Source organism: Oncorhynchus mykiss, chromosome 13, assembly GCF_057628025.1.
Source record: "Oncorhynchus mykiss isolate SJ-2025 chromosome 13, ASM5762802v1, whole genome shotgun sequence".
NCBI lineage: Eukaryota > Metazoa > Chordata > Actinopteri > Salmoniformes > Salmonidae > Oncorhynchus > Oncorhynchus mykiss.
In genome coordinates, this window is record NC_143034.1 from 36582854 (window position 1) to 36598055 (window position 15202).

Consider the following 15202-nt stretch of genomic DNA (forward strand, 5'->3'; position numbering starts at 1 on the left):
TGAAAAATTGGGCGTGCAAAATTATTCAGCCCCCTTAAGTTAATACTTTGTAGCGCCACCTTGTGCTGCGATTACAGCTGTAAGTCGCTTGGGGTATGTCTCTATCAGTTTTGCACATCGAGAGACTGACATTTTTTCCCATTCCTCCTTGCAAAACAGCTCGAGCTCAGTGAGGTTGGATGGAGAGCATTTGCGAACAGCAGTTTTCAGTTCTTTCCACAGATTCTCGATTGGATTCAGGTCTGGACTTTGACTTGGCCATTCTAACACCTGGATATGTTTATTTTTGAACAATTCCATTGTAGATTTTGCTTTATGTTTTGGATCATTGTCTTGTTGGAAGACAAATCTCCATCCCAGTCTCAGGTCTTTTGCAAACTCCATCAGGTTTTCTTCCAGAATGGTCCTGTATTTGGCTCCATCCATCTTCCCATCAATTTTAACCATCTTCCCTGTCCCTGCTGAAGAAAAGCAGGCCCAAACCATGATGCTGCCACCACCATGTTTGACAGTGGGTATGGTGTGTTCAGGGTGATGAGCTGTGTTGCTTTTACGCCAAACATAACGTTTTGCATTGTTGCCAAAAAGTTCAATTTTGGTTTCATCTGACCAGAGCACCTTCTTCCACATGTTTGGTGTGTCTCCCAGGTGGCTTGTGGCAAACTTTAAACGACACTTTTTATGGATATCTTTAAGAAATGGCTTTTTTCTTGCCACTCTTCCATAAAGGCCAGATTTGTGCAATATACGACTGATTGTTGTCCTATGGACAGAGTCTCCCACCTCAGCTGTAGATCTCTGCAGTTCATCCAGAGTGATCATGGGCCTCTTGGCTTCATCTCTGATCAGTCTTCTCCTTGTATGAGCTGAAAGTTTAGCGGGACGGCCAGGTCTTGGTAGATTTGCAGTGGTCTGATACTCCTTCCATTTCAATATTATCGCTTGCACAGTGCTCCTTGGGATGTTTAAAGCTTGGGAAATCTTTTTGTATCCAAATCCGGCTTTAAACTTCTTCACAACAGTATCTCGGACCTGCCTGGTGTGTTCCTTGTTCTTCATGATGCTCTCTGCGCTTTTAACGTACCTCTGAGACTATCACAGTGCAGGTGCATTTATACGGAGACTTGATTACACACAGGTGGATTGTATTTATCATCATTAGTCATTTAGGTCAACATTGGATCATTTAGAGATCCTCACTGAACTTCTGGAGAGAGTTTGAGGCATTGAAAGTAAAGGGGCTGAGTAATTTTGCACGCCCAATGTTTCAGTTTTTGATTTGTTAAAAAAGTTTGAAATATCCAATAAATGTCGTTCCACTTCATGATTGTGTCCCACTTGTTGTTGATTCTTCACAAAAAAATACAGTTTTATATCTTTATGTTTGAAGCCTGAAATGTGGCAAAAGGTCTCAAAGTTCAAGGGGGCCGAATACTTTCGCAAGGCACTGTACATCCCTGGAGGCTGAAATTAAACACCTAGCTGCGGATTTGAAAAAGGTGAAGGAGAGCTGTGTGAGTTTAGAGCTATTCTCTCGCCGCGATAATCTGAGACTTGTATCGGTCCCAGAGTCAGCGGAAATGTATCGCGCCACGGATTTCGTTTCAGGGTGGTACAATTATGTTTAGATATAGCAGGCTAGTCTTATATAGTTGGCGAAACTATTCAGGCTTATTTGATGTGATCTAATGTTTTGATCATGCCTTACAAGCATTCAGTCATTTTAATTTAATTGTATTGAGGTTTTACTTAACTCCTGTGTCTCTAGGCTGTCTCGCTCACCTATTTAGTTTGTTTACACAATTGTCTCAGTGACTCAAAATATTTTTTGTTATTTGTTTACTGCATCCGTTTGCATTGACCCAGTAAACAGTAAATGTCTCCCGAGGCTACACGGTTTTTGGGGTTGTCATTTTGTCTTTTTAGTTTTTTTCCCTGTTTTTTTTCCTGTACTTTTTCCAAACATTTACCACCGTACATTATTACTCTGAGACAAGTTATTCTGGGGGTTTTGGGCACTCATTGCTTTTCCATTCTATGCTCTAATGACAGGGTTGAATAACGGGAATGCCCAGAGGGGCCGAAATAATGCGATCAAGTACATTTCATGGAACACCAAAGGGGTTAACAACCCGGTGAAGCGTAAGAGGGTGTTGACACACTTAAAGGGTTTGAATGCAAATATTGCATTTCTACAAGAGACTCACTTGAGGACTGGTGAGCATTTTAGGATGCGTAAGGACTGGGTTGGTCAAGTGTTCCACTCAAACTTTCATAGTAAATCAAGAGGTGCTGCTATTCTGGTTGATAAAGCTACTCCCTTTGTAGCTTTGAGGTTATTGCTGATCCTAAGGGACGATACGTCATAGTAACCGGTGAACTGTTTTCTATCCCTCTTGTTTTGGCTAGTGTTTATGCTCCCAACTGGGATGACACAAGTTTCATTTCGTCCTTTCTGTCTGCTATTCCCAATTTAGATTCTCATTTGTTGATTTTAGGGGGGGATTTCAACTGTAAAATGTCCCCTGTTCTTGACAAGTCCTCACAAACAAATACAGGCCCATCTAAATGTGCCCTACTTATTCAATCCTTTCTTCAGAAATATGCTATGTTTGAGGCCTGGCGTTTCCTACATCCTACAGATAGACAGTATTCCTTTTATTCTCAAGTTCATCAAACATACTCCCGGATTTATTACTTATTTTTGGACAAAAAACTTCTGCCTAACCTTCGGCAGTGTAACTACGAGAGTATTGTTATCTCTGACCATTCACCATTAGTGCTTGAACTAGAGTTTCCCCAGCGACCTCCTATGTGTTATCAATGGCGTCTCAACCCCATTTTACTCTCAGATAAGGAGTTTGTCAATTTCATTTCTTCTGAAATCACCTTATTCCTAGAAACTAATTCAACACCAGGTATGTCCTGCTCAAAGCATACCTACGTGGCCAAATTATTTCTTATACAGCCAACCAAAACAGAGTTCGCTCCCAGCGACTTCGGGACCTGAGCGAGTCCATAGCCACATTGGATGAGAAGTATGCTACGGATCCTTCCACTGATCTGCATAAAGAGCGCCAACTACTCCAATCTGATTTTGATGAGCTTTCTACCAGGCAAGCTGAACAGTTACTCTTGCGAGCTCGATACAAAGTCTATGAACAAGGCGACAAGGCCAGTAAACTCCTTGCACATCAGATCCGTAAATCTGAGGCCTCACGTTTAATCCCACAAATAAGGACCCCGTCTGGTGCCACCACAGTTATACATAAAGAGATCAATGATCAATTTAAACCATTTTACTCTGCGCTATACACCTCTGAATCCCCTCAAGACCCTTTGCTGATTGACTCCTTCTTTAATGGCTTGAATATGCCTTCAATTGATACAGACTCCCATGACTGTCTAGAAGAAGAATTTACGCTTGAGGAGATTGCCACAGCAGTGTCCGCAATGAAAAGTGGTAAATCACCGGGTCCGGACGGTTTTCCAACCGAATTTTACAGGACGTTTTCTGGTCTGCTTTGCCCATTCTTGTCTCGACTATTTGCAGAGGGCCTTAATACTTCAAAGCTACCGCCTAGTCATTATCAGGCTTCATTTTCATTACTACTAAAGAAAAACAAAGACTCCCTGGAATGTGGATCCTATCGCCCAATCTCGCTTTTAAACTGTGATTACAAAATCCAAGCTAAGCTTTTATTCATCCGTATGGAAGGCTTGCTGCACCAAGTAATACACTCTGACCAGACTGGCTTTGTGAGAAATAGGCATTTATTTTTCAATATTAGGCGCCTTATGAATATACTGTACTCCCCAGCATCGGAGGACCCAGAGGTGGTGGTCTCACTTGATGCCGAAAAAGCATTTGACCGCGTTGAGTGGGATTACCTAACAGCTGCCCTTTATAGATTTGGCTTTGGCCCCAAATTCATGGCATGGATAAAGATTCTTTATTTTTCCCCCATGGCTTCGGTACGGACTAATAACTTGTCCTCTGACTATTTTCCCTTGCACCGCGGATCCAGACAGGGTTGCCCACTCTCCCCCTTGTTGTTTGCTTTGGCAATCGAGCCTCTCGCCATTGCACTATGCTCTAATGATGCCATTCAAGGCATAATCAGGGCGGGCTGGGAGCAGAAAGTCTCGCCATATGCTGACGACCTCCTTTTGTTTATCTCCAACCCCGATACCTCATTGCCACATGCCCTATCTGTTCTTAAAAAGTTTGGATCAATCTCAGGGTACAAGCTGAATCTAGGCAAGAGTGAGCTTTTTCCGGTAAACAAGGCTGCTTTAAAGTGCTCTTTTACAAGTTCTCAGCTTAGGATTGTCCGGGCTCAATTCACCTACTTGGGAGTAAAAGTGACAAGGAAATATTCAAAATTGTTTCAGGAAAACTTTGTTGCTCTAGCAGACAGATTGAAACAATCTTTACATTTTTGGAATTCGCTACCCCTTTCTCTTATCGGAAGGATTAATGTCATTAAAATTAATGTGTTGCCCAAATTTTTATATTTATTTCAATGTTTACCCATTTTTATTCCAAAATCTTTTTTTATTTCACTGGATCAAACATTCATGCATTTTATTTGGGATGGCAAGGTACCACAGATTGGTAGAAAACATTTACAGAAGCCTAGGTCATTGGGGGGTTTAGCTCTACCACATTTTCAGACATACTACTGGGCTGCAAATTTCAGAGCCGTTCTGTACTGGTTGCAGACTGATCCTACTGGCCCTAGACCACTCTGGGTCCAGATGGAGTCTGAATCGTGTAAACCTGCAGCACTTTCCTCTGTGCTGTGCTCGTCTCTCCCAGTGTCCCTAGGCAAAAGGTGTGTCAACCCAATTGTAAAGCAGTCTCTTAAAATTTGGAATCAGTTCCGTTTAGCCTTTAGCCTCCGAGGCTTTTCTCTATCAGGCCCAATCAATCAGAACATTTTATTTCCACCATCTTTGAATGATGGGGCTTTTGGCATTTGGCACTCACTAGGCCTCTCCTCGCTAGCCCAATTATTCTGTGATGATACATTTGCCTCTTTTTCTCAGCTGCAGGAAAAGTTCAATCTCCCCCAATCCCACTTTTTCCGCTATCTCCAGACTAGAAACTTTGTCAGAGCTAACACACCTGGATTTCCCAATAGGCCTGCAAATACAGCTATAGAGAGCATCTTGGAGCTGAACAAGCTTCCTAGGGGCGCAATTTCAGATGTATATGCAATCATTCATGACTTACAGGACCTTTCTTTGGTGCCTTTAAAGACTCGATGGGAAAAGGATTTGGGGGAGGAACTTGGGGAGGACGCCTGGGAATCTGTGCTGCACAGGGTACACTCGTCCTCTTTTAGCACTAGACACAGCCTCATTCAATTCAAGGTGGTTCACCGTATCCACTGGTCGGGGGCTAAACTTGGAAGAATATTCTCTGATTTTGATCCTACCTGTGTCAGATGTAAAGTGGAACCAGCCACACTGTTGCATATGTTTTGGGGCTGTCATAAACTGTCAGGTTTCTGGGAATTAATATTTAAATGTTTCTCTGATATATATGTCAGAGTTATAGATTACTGTTATAGATCCGTCTCCCCTTACAGACCTTTTTGGAGTACTGCCCATGGGTACCCCCCTATCAAGAATCCAGTCGGACACTGTTGCTTATACAACTCTTTTAGCTAGACGGCTAATACTACAGAACTGGAAGATGGCAGCTCCCCCATCTTATAAATATTGGGTGAGGGGTGTGTTGTGCTCTCTGAAACTAGAAAAAATTCAATTCAACTCACGTGGGAACCCCAAACTGTTTAATGAGGCTTGGGCTCCATTCCGGTCTTACTTTAAACAGTCCATCCTCTGATGGCATTCCAATTAATACTAAAATAAGTCTGTGACTTAAGGGTTGGAGGAGCTTCTCTCTGTGTTTTTGCTGGGGGGGCATTAAGGTCCATGTGCTTATTGATTGTGATCCGCAGATGCCTTGTTCATCTTGCCCGGGCAGAGACTGAAGTGTGAGCTTGTTTTTCCCAGTTATTTTTACATTTTGTTCACGCCTACATGAATAATCATTCTATTTTTTTATTTTTTTTATTTTAAAGCATTGTAAACTTTATTTTTGGTCCAGTGGAGGGTCAGTCTGTGGCCATGACTCTCTGTGAGTGGTTGCATTTCTCCACCCTTATCCCTTGACTGTTTACAGGAACAATGGTGAGGTGTTTGCTCTGTCCCTGTACTATAGATTGCCCTTTAACCTCTGTAGCCTTCGGCCTGGCGTGTTTAACTTGTCTAAAGTATGGTATCATTAAAGCTATTTTTTTATTTGTATTTTTTTCTAGTTGAGTATATTATTTATATTGCTTTGTCTTGTCTGTGTGTGTGTAAAACGTAATAAAAAGAGTAAAAGAAAAAAGAAAAGACGTTAAAAATATGACTATGCAATCAAATATTTCATATTTACATTTCATGTAACATTTGGTAGTGATATTTATTCATGCAACCAACTGACAATTTTTTGGTACAATTATATTGACATTGTTGCCCTGTTTTTAGAATACCAGGGTTAATTCTCACATGTGTCAAACCAAATGTACTAGAGCATGATATTGGGGACTGGGCCCCGATCCAACAATATGCCTATCGTATCGAGTGAACCCTGAAAAGAGAGAGAAGCTCTGCAGTGAGGTGGAAAGTTACTACGGATATCGCAGGAGTTACCTCTTGAAATTAGACATGTCCGTGGTAAGGACAACTTGGTTGCTGATTATCTCTGGGGTGGGCAGTCAAAAAGATTTGTGTTTGCGTTTAGCCAGTGTGTTACCATGATCACAATTTATTTGTAGTTTTATCTCTTATTCTTTTCCGTATTGAAACTGCACTGTTGGTTAGAGACTCGTAAGGAAGCATTTCACTGTTGTATTCGGCGCATGTGACTAATACAATTTAATTTGAGTTTTGTTTGGGCTCGTTCCAAGGGGACGAGAGTTCTAGAAGCTAGTGAGTTTTAGGATTATATAGAAAGAAAAATGAGAAAAAAATAACACGATTGTTTATTATTATTTAGGAATAGGTGTTTTTTCTTGTTTTTAATTGTTGACAGTGTACACCATGTTTATGTTGGTGAAGGTGAAGCATTGTAGTTGATTATAATGTGAAATGGAAGTTGTTTTCTGTTGGTGGTGAGAAAACTTGTCCAACAAAATCTAGGATATATTTGTTGTCTTAAGGGGGAAGGTGTTCCAGGCTTTGGTTTTTCCATTTATGTTTTGAGGTTGGACTTTAGCACGTGTAGCTCGTTAGCTGATTGGTGTCACCTCGTTAGTCAGTATGTGTTACACCTGTGCTGGCTTGTCCATCTCGTTAGTGGGAAGGTGTTTCAACTGAGCTGGTCCAGGTTCTATTTAAGAGTGTCTGGCCCAGTGCTCCAGTTGTCTTGATAGATGTGGAGAGTCAACACCTTTAGTTGATCCACCTTTTTGGTTTAAGATGTTTTCATTTCAGGTTGAAGCTTCTTTCTGAAGAGAGCTTTTTTTTAAAGAAGAAAAATGAATACAAACAAGCAAACCTGGTCGGTTCCGGGGATTGGTATAGCAAATACCGTAAGATTTTCATGGACTGAAAAGGAGATGGAACCTTGGGGCAGGGAAACTTTTGGAAGGACCATATTGATAGGATGCCTCAGGATAGAGGTGAAGGAAGTACTCTGCCTTCAAGGCAACCCAAATGAAAAGGGTTTTGATGTGACGTTTCACAAGCAAGAGAAACATGATGATGTATTGAAGATGGCAAAGGAAGCGGAAAGAAAAGGACCCCTGTGCCATTATGCGGTGACCAGCCTGGCAAAGAACAACTTCAGGGTGGTCACCGTAAACATGTACAATCCGCACGTGAAGGATGAAGAAGTGAGGGCCTTTCTGGGGAGATACATGGACAATGTCTCCTCAGCGAGGTACCTCAGGGACTCCCTGGGTTTCTGGAACGGGAGGAGAGGGTTCCAGGCGTTACTCAGGGAGTCCCCGAAGAGTGTGGATGGCTACCTCCATCCTCCGGCGATGTTCTCCCTGGGGGCTGACAGGGGAACACTCTACTATGCACGTCAGCCCCCGTTCTGCAGGCGTTGTATGGCCTACGACCATATCCTGGCCTCGTGCAGCGCCAAGAAATGTTGTTTTTGTGGGTCGGAAGAGCACGAGGCCAAGGAGTGTGACGAGCCCAAGGCAGATCTCACTAGAAGAGGTTGAGAGCGCTCTTAGGAGGATGGGAAAAGGGAAGGTGCCTGGGATGGATGGGCTGCCGGCTGAGTTTTACCTCAAGTTTTGGAGTATACTTGGACCAGTGGTTCTCAAAGTCTTGAAGGCCATCCTTGAGACGGGGGTCCCAGGGGGATCAATGGCTGTTGGTGTGCTGTCACTTCTTTATAAGAAGGGGGAAGCAACTGACCTTGGCAACTGGCGGCCATTGACCATGCTGTGCGTAGATTACAAGATTCTTGCAAAGGTTTTAGCAGACCGGTTGCGCACAGCCCTTCCCTACGTCGTCCACGAGGATCAGACGTGCGGGGTAGAGGGCCGCTCTATAAGATGGAACCTACAGTTGATCAGGGATTCCATCGCTTGGGTTGAAGATAGAGGGCTGCCTTTAATGGTAGCAGCGCTAGATCAGGCGAAAGCTTTTGATCGCGTGAATAGATATTTTCTATTCAGGGTGTTAGGTAGATTAGGATTTGGGGAGAAGTTTATAGGATGGATCCGTACTTTATATGTCGGAGTGGGGTGTCGAGTTAGTGTAAATAGTCACTTAGGTGACGCTTTTGACCTCTCGTCTGGGGTCAGGCAGGGATGCCCACTCTCGGCTCTCCTCTTCGTTCTGTACATGGAGCCTCTGGGGGCTGCCATTAGGGCAGACACAGGGGTGGAAGGCTTGTTGATCCCTGGAAGCGGTGGGCTGCGTGTTAAGATGACGCAGTACGCCGACGACACTTCCTTGCTGTTGTGCAAGGACTTGTGCCTGACAAGGTCCCTTGCCATCTTTGGGGATTTCATCCGAGCGTCGGGAGCGGTTCTGAACCATGCAAAGTCTTCCGTCAAGTTTTTCGGAAGATGGCGCGGTAGAACGGATGTGACTGGGGGGTTATCTCTCTGTGAAGGGGCCCTGAGGATTCTCGGGGTTCATTTTGAGACCTCCGGCTCAGCGACGCTAAACTGGAACATGCGTATCGCAGTGGTACAGAGGAAGCTAGCAATGTGGAAGGCTAGGTATTTGTCTCTTATGGGCAAAGTCCTGGTCCTAAAGGTGGATGTGTTGCCGTCTCTTTTGTACGTGGCATACATCTACCCATTGCCGGCTTGTCTGAGGAGGCCTCTAGTGAGGCTTGTGTTTCAGTTTATGTGGAGTGGCAGGTGCGAGTGGGTCGCCAGGGCACGCATGATCGGTTATACACCCGTCCGGTTACCTCCTGCGGGTGTTCTTCTCGTATAAGGCGAGAAGCGTAATGGTGTGGTCTAACGCGGGTCCTCGCGTGCGCACCCCGAGGTTGAAGTTGCCCGAGTAGGTTTAGACCACAGGCACCTGTACGAGGAGGTCAGGCAGGCAGGGAGTCCTGCGCCTGTAGCGGGCATCTCGTCAGTGGTCTGGGAGGGAGTGCAGGCGCGGGGCCTGGACAACAGGCTCAAGGACCTGAATTGGTTGGGCCTCCATAAGTGCTTGCCGGTACGTGCCATCTTGTACCGGTATAGTTTGGTGCAATCCCCCACCTGTCCAAGATCCTCTTGTGGCAGGGAGGAGACTGTGCGCCATGCCTTCTGGGACTGTGCCTTTGCCGGACTAGTCTGGGCTAGGGCACGGGTAATGCTAGGTGTGGTTAGGAGTGATTTTGTTTTGACATGGGCTAGGCTAGAGAGAGGCGTAGGGAGAGCAAAGGGAACAGATAGGGACAGGTTTCTGCTGTGGCTTCTCATGAGTCTCTTTAAAAAGGGACTGTGGGAAGCCAGGCAGAATTTAGTCAAGACAGGGAGAGATTGGGGGGTGGAAGGGATAGTGAGAAGGGTGGAAGGTGATTTGAGGGGGAAGATGAAGAGGGAGGAGAGGAAGTGGGGGAAGCATGCGGCACGGGAGAGGTGGAAAGGGGGTTTAGGGCTGGGAGTGTTAGAGTGAGTTTGGTAAGGGGATAGATTAGGGAAGGGGAGCTAGGGAAAGGGTTAGGTATTGTTTAGGTATGACGGGGAGGGACGATGCTCCCCTGAGGTTTGTTTTTGTAAACATAATTAATTAAGAATGAATGAGTATTATGATTTTGTAATAGTATGAATGGTATTGATTGTAATACATTATTTTAACCACCTTTTTGGTTTACTTCCTGTTTTTACATTTTTCATTTGTTTCCCTCTTCTTGGACAGATTTAGTGGGTCTCATGGTGGGTGTCTTATGTCCCAGTTGTTGTTACTAGTCAACTTCCAGTGGACACCCCTATAGTGTCTTTCAGAGCCCCTCCTAAAAAACAAGCTCATATTTTGGGTTGGATATTGCATCCAATTAATATTTTAATCAATGGAATTTCCTTAATGATCATTAGTCTTTCAGTTGTTAATCTTCTGTTTGTTGTGTACTAAATATTTTTGTCTATTTTCATTTTTTTCCTGTGAAGCCATTGTGTTGCATCCATGTCTGAAATGTGCTGTATAAATAAAGCTTGATTTGATTTCAACAAATTAAACCAAAGACTGACCAATCAACAGACTCTTGGTCCCTCTTAGTATGAAAAACGGTATCAATCCCACTTTTCCAGCCTGCTGAAGGCGTGGTGGAGTGGTAAACACCACCCCCGGCTCTACCAAGGGCTTCAGGTGGTCTCCCACAGCTCTGCTTATGTCATGCTCAGTGTTCTTGCCATTACATTTATTGACTGCCCCTGCAACACAGAAATAAACACATTCAGTCATATTATATAAAACATTAAAAGTAATGGATATGGATCGTCTATGGCCTCAGTTACACCTGGCACCTAAATGTGACTTCTGTCATCTGATCACTCCAAACTGCATTAGGTTCAGATCTACCAGGATGGGCCTTTGACAGTCTGGACGCAGTCAGGCCACTGAATATAAATAAGCAACGTAAAGAGGTGGGGTGAATGAGTGGGGAAAAGTACATTCTACACAAATGACCATAATAGTGCAGAACAAATGTGTCTGAGGGGAAATTAACTTTCATACAGCCAAAAGTGGTGAGAAGTTACACCAATATCAGTGGACAATTTGCACTAATGTAAATAAACATGGATGATGGGACATATTCCCTTTTGCTGATGTGATGAACCACTAAGGGGACATAAATATTTACCATCTAAATCATGTGTGACCTCTCACCTCTCTGGCTGTAGAAGTGTTCTTCCTAACCAGTCCCTCAACAGCTCTCTGACTGAGCTCCACCCTCACTGGGTCTTCAGAGGAGAGGAAGACCGAGGAGGGATGGAAGGATGGATGGATCAGTCAGTCAATAAAGTGTAGAGGTGCGGTCTGACAAAATCACTATTTTAGTCGTTTATTAATGTAAATAAGGCTTTATGACTGCTGAATACCAACTATCAATCACTTAGATCTTGTATTTTCAGGTAGCGATACATCCTTGGGACTTCCCTAGCCCATTGAAGTTGACATTTAAAATGGTTAAGTTAGGGTTTAGGGTAGGGATGTCCAAAGAATCCCAGATAGCAATGACCATCGTGCATTTGTAACCGATGTGAAATGGCTAGCTAGTTAGTGGGGTGTGCACTAACAGCGATGGTAACGATGTTAAGTGGGAGGCAGTTGTTGATGTGTGCAGAGTCCCTGGTTCGAGCCCAAGTAGGGGCGAGGAGAGGGACGGAAGCGTCGGTCTCTTTTACGTAGCAGGTTTAAAAGAAACAGACAAGACAAGTAGGCGCTCAGGTCATTACGGTCATTGTAGTTTTAAAAAATAGCATCTAATTATGTGTAACTGTATGAAGGTTTGTTAGAGAAGAATGTGATTGTCAGCCCTAACAATCCATTCTAGCACCTCATCAGGTTCTGAAAAAGGCTTCTTTGATGACGTGTTCCTTCTATTCCAGGGCACAGCAGAGGAACTTTATCATTCCACTCCTTCATCAATACAAGCAGGGAACATCTGAAATTCACCCTCACCTTTAATGCTCATGAAACAAGTTACCAGATGGTTGGACAATACTTTTCTCATCAATCATCTTAAATACCATACTTAAAAACTGGAAATCAACCAATCCTTACCTATGATGTTAACTACAACAGAAATAACTTAAAATGTATAACTTTAAATTAAACCAATCGTTTGCACTCATGACTTGAGTGATTAAAGTAAACCAACGTTTTGGAAATACATAATGCCATCTAACCAATCAAAGAATGTTAGCTATATGCAGTTATCTTAGCCAGCCAGCCATCCAGCCAGCTAACGTTAGTTATTTAGCCAACTAGATATTAGCCTAAACAGCGTAGCCAACCAGCACGGTTATGGTCAGCGAGACCAACTACCGGAGACCAGTTAGAACACAACTAACAGTAAGCCAAGGTGGAAAAAGTTACAAAACTCCCGTAGTCGAATTCACAGAAAACATGCTAAAAAGTAGTGATGGTGAAACAAAGCTTCCTGAAGCATTGGCTCTTTCCAGACAATTGTTTAAAAATTTTAAAAAAAAAGGTTCATTACTCAAGGTTTTGAGCGACACAGAATTTAGAACAGCCACATTTTTTAAAGATGACGTCCCACACCGTAGCAGCCTAGCAATGATGTATTCTACGAAACCACGGGCCTTGATCGAGAGCATCAAGTCCATGCTGCATTGTGGGTAAACGGTGACTGACTGCCTGACTGATTTATAAATAATAATGAGTAGTTATTTATGGTACAAGGTGATTTGTAAATTAGTCAGCAGCCACCTGCACTGTCGGCTGCAATGTCAGACGAGCCCAATACCAAACCAATCAGGTGTTCGACGAAATTATTCTTCAGACGTCATTGATCACGTGCTGCTGATAAAGGGACACTGCTTTGAATTATACCGCTTAGGGACTTCAGTACATGCCTCATAGCTCCAGTCTCAAACTTAACCCCGTTCCTGCTGAAGAAGAGGGGGGTCTGCTGGATGGAGAAAGAAGCTCTCGTGAAAGAAGAGGAGGAGGAGGAGGAGGAGGAGGAAGAGGCTGTTACAATACAAAAACAAGTAGAGGTTGAGGCTGTTACCGGGAAAGCAGAAGAGAAAGACGTCTCAGTTAAAAAAGAGGAAGACTCGTTCAGAGTTAAAGAGGACGACGACGTTTCAGTGAAAGAAGAGGAGGGGGAAGTGACTGTCACATCGAAAAATGAAGAAGAGGAAACTGGATATCTGGGCCCGGTTTCCCAAGCGCATCTCAAGGCGTCGGATGGTTCTAACGATGAACGGGCACTGATTAATACTAGTAAGTACTGTCTTAAAAACAGAAGCACAAACTCTGCGGTTGTTGAACTGATGTGTGGTGTTAAAGGGGACATTTGCAATTGCATCCATATTTTGATTTCTAAATGATTTATTTATAGCCATTGATTCTTGAAGAATATAACGCAATGTTCAACTGTTTACCCCATCAGAACCTCAAATAAGCTTTTTTTACTCCAATATTTAGAAACAATGTAAACCAACACTGTATAGCCTCAAAACATGGTTAAAACTATAATGTTGATATCATGGATGGTCAGTCCTTGCATCCATAGGTCTGTCTATGAATTTGAGTAGTTACATTTCTCCAGCCCCATCCATCTTATTACCAAAATAGTGGTGTAATTACAGTTTTGTTATTGGTTGAACTGCAGATTGGTTGATTGAAAAAGCCACACAACATTCAAAGGGGCAACCAAGTTTTTAAACAAACAAAATGGCTGCCCAGAGACCTGAGCTGTGTTAGAATACTCATACTAACCATATTATTTGTGATGTTAATTGAGTATATAGTTTGCTTATTATAGTATGATGTAGTTAGTATGTCAAAAGTTCCCGGATGTCGTACTAAATTCGCCAAAATATGACATATACACGCAGTACTTTAGGGCCCATAATGCAACTCTTCAGGAAATGGGCGTGACTTAACATCGATTTCAGATTTGAAGAAAATGGAGGAAAATATTCAGCCATAGTCCAACGAGAGCGGATACAAATGAACTGCTTTAAATAAGTATGACAAATGTTGAGCAATGTAATAATGTAATGACTTTTCAAATAAGTTACGTTACACGTTATGTTAGCTACACTATCCTTATCTTTACAGCAGTATGTATCAGTATGTTAACTAGCTACCTAACGTTAGTTGGCTACTTATACATCATACTTGCCAGTATAGTAACTATATTCAAACTAACTACCCAATGTTTATTGACTTGATTAGAGAGCAGAATAACTGATGAATTTAATAACGTTCAACACCCGTTGAATATGGCCGGTGTCAGTAAACATCTGCAAAAATTCTCAAATTAATTTGTTGCCAGCAGCACAGTTAGTCCCCAACGCTCTGGATAACATGAAAACAGCCTAAACAGCTCTGCTAGGGCAAGTAAAGTGGTAAGAATGAGGTTTTCTCTGATTTGTGTCTAGCAAGCTATCCAACGTTAGCCAGTTAGCTTGGGTGCTTTACTGTCATTGTGAGGTCAGAATGCTTGGATCGACCCTACTCAGCCATATAGTATTAGTTTACAAACAGTGGCGTTATACGAGCTTATGTTTTGGTTTCTGGTGGGGTAATACGGCTGAAACATTTGAGGCATTTAAGTTATATTCGTCAAGAATCAGTGGTTATATAGTAAATGGGTCTTTCTATAACTGCCAGTGTAGATTTCCTGTTAGGGTCAAATTGATAGAGCTGTTAAGTCATTAGCTGTGTTAGAATACTCATATTAACTGTACTATTTGTGATGTTAATTGAGTATATAGTATGCTTATTGGTCATAGTGTGAAATAGTTAGCATGCCAAATGTTCCTGGATGTCATACTGGTTATATATGGTTATATAGTAAATGGGTCTTTCTATAATTGCCAGTGTAGATGTCCTGTTATGGTCAAATTGTTAGAGCTGTTACGTCATTGGATAATATTCTGGCAATTATTTTCATGCCATTACATTAAAGGCGAAATATTGTCTTTTCTTAGCAAGGTGTTGCTCAAATAATGTTAGCTGCTAATCGCTAGTT

General features: G+C 42.8%; 1 protein-coding gene across 5 annotated transcripts in view; it reads left to right on the forward strand.

Annotated features, from left to right (window-relative positions):
• Window positions 1–15202, forward strand: part of LOC110487375 (uncharacterized) — a 49289-nt gene that overhangs the window by 21974 nt on the left and 12113 nt on the right. Inside the window, exon 1 of one of the 5 annotated variants that reach the window (XM_036942367.2) lies at window positions 13330–13443. The exons of 3 other annotated variants lie outside the window; for them this stretch is intronic. The gene's annotated coding sequence lies outside the window, so the exon portion shown is untranslated. Of the gene's footprint in view, window positions 1–13329; window positions 13444–14087; window positions 14194–15202 lie in introns of those variants that run through there. One more of the 5 variants, XM_090196093.1, reaches the window with a different exon arrangement.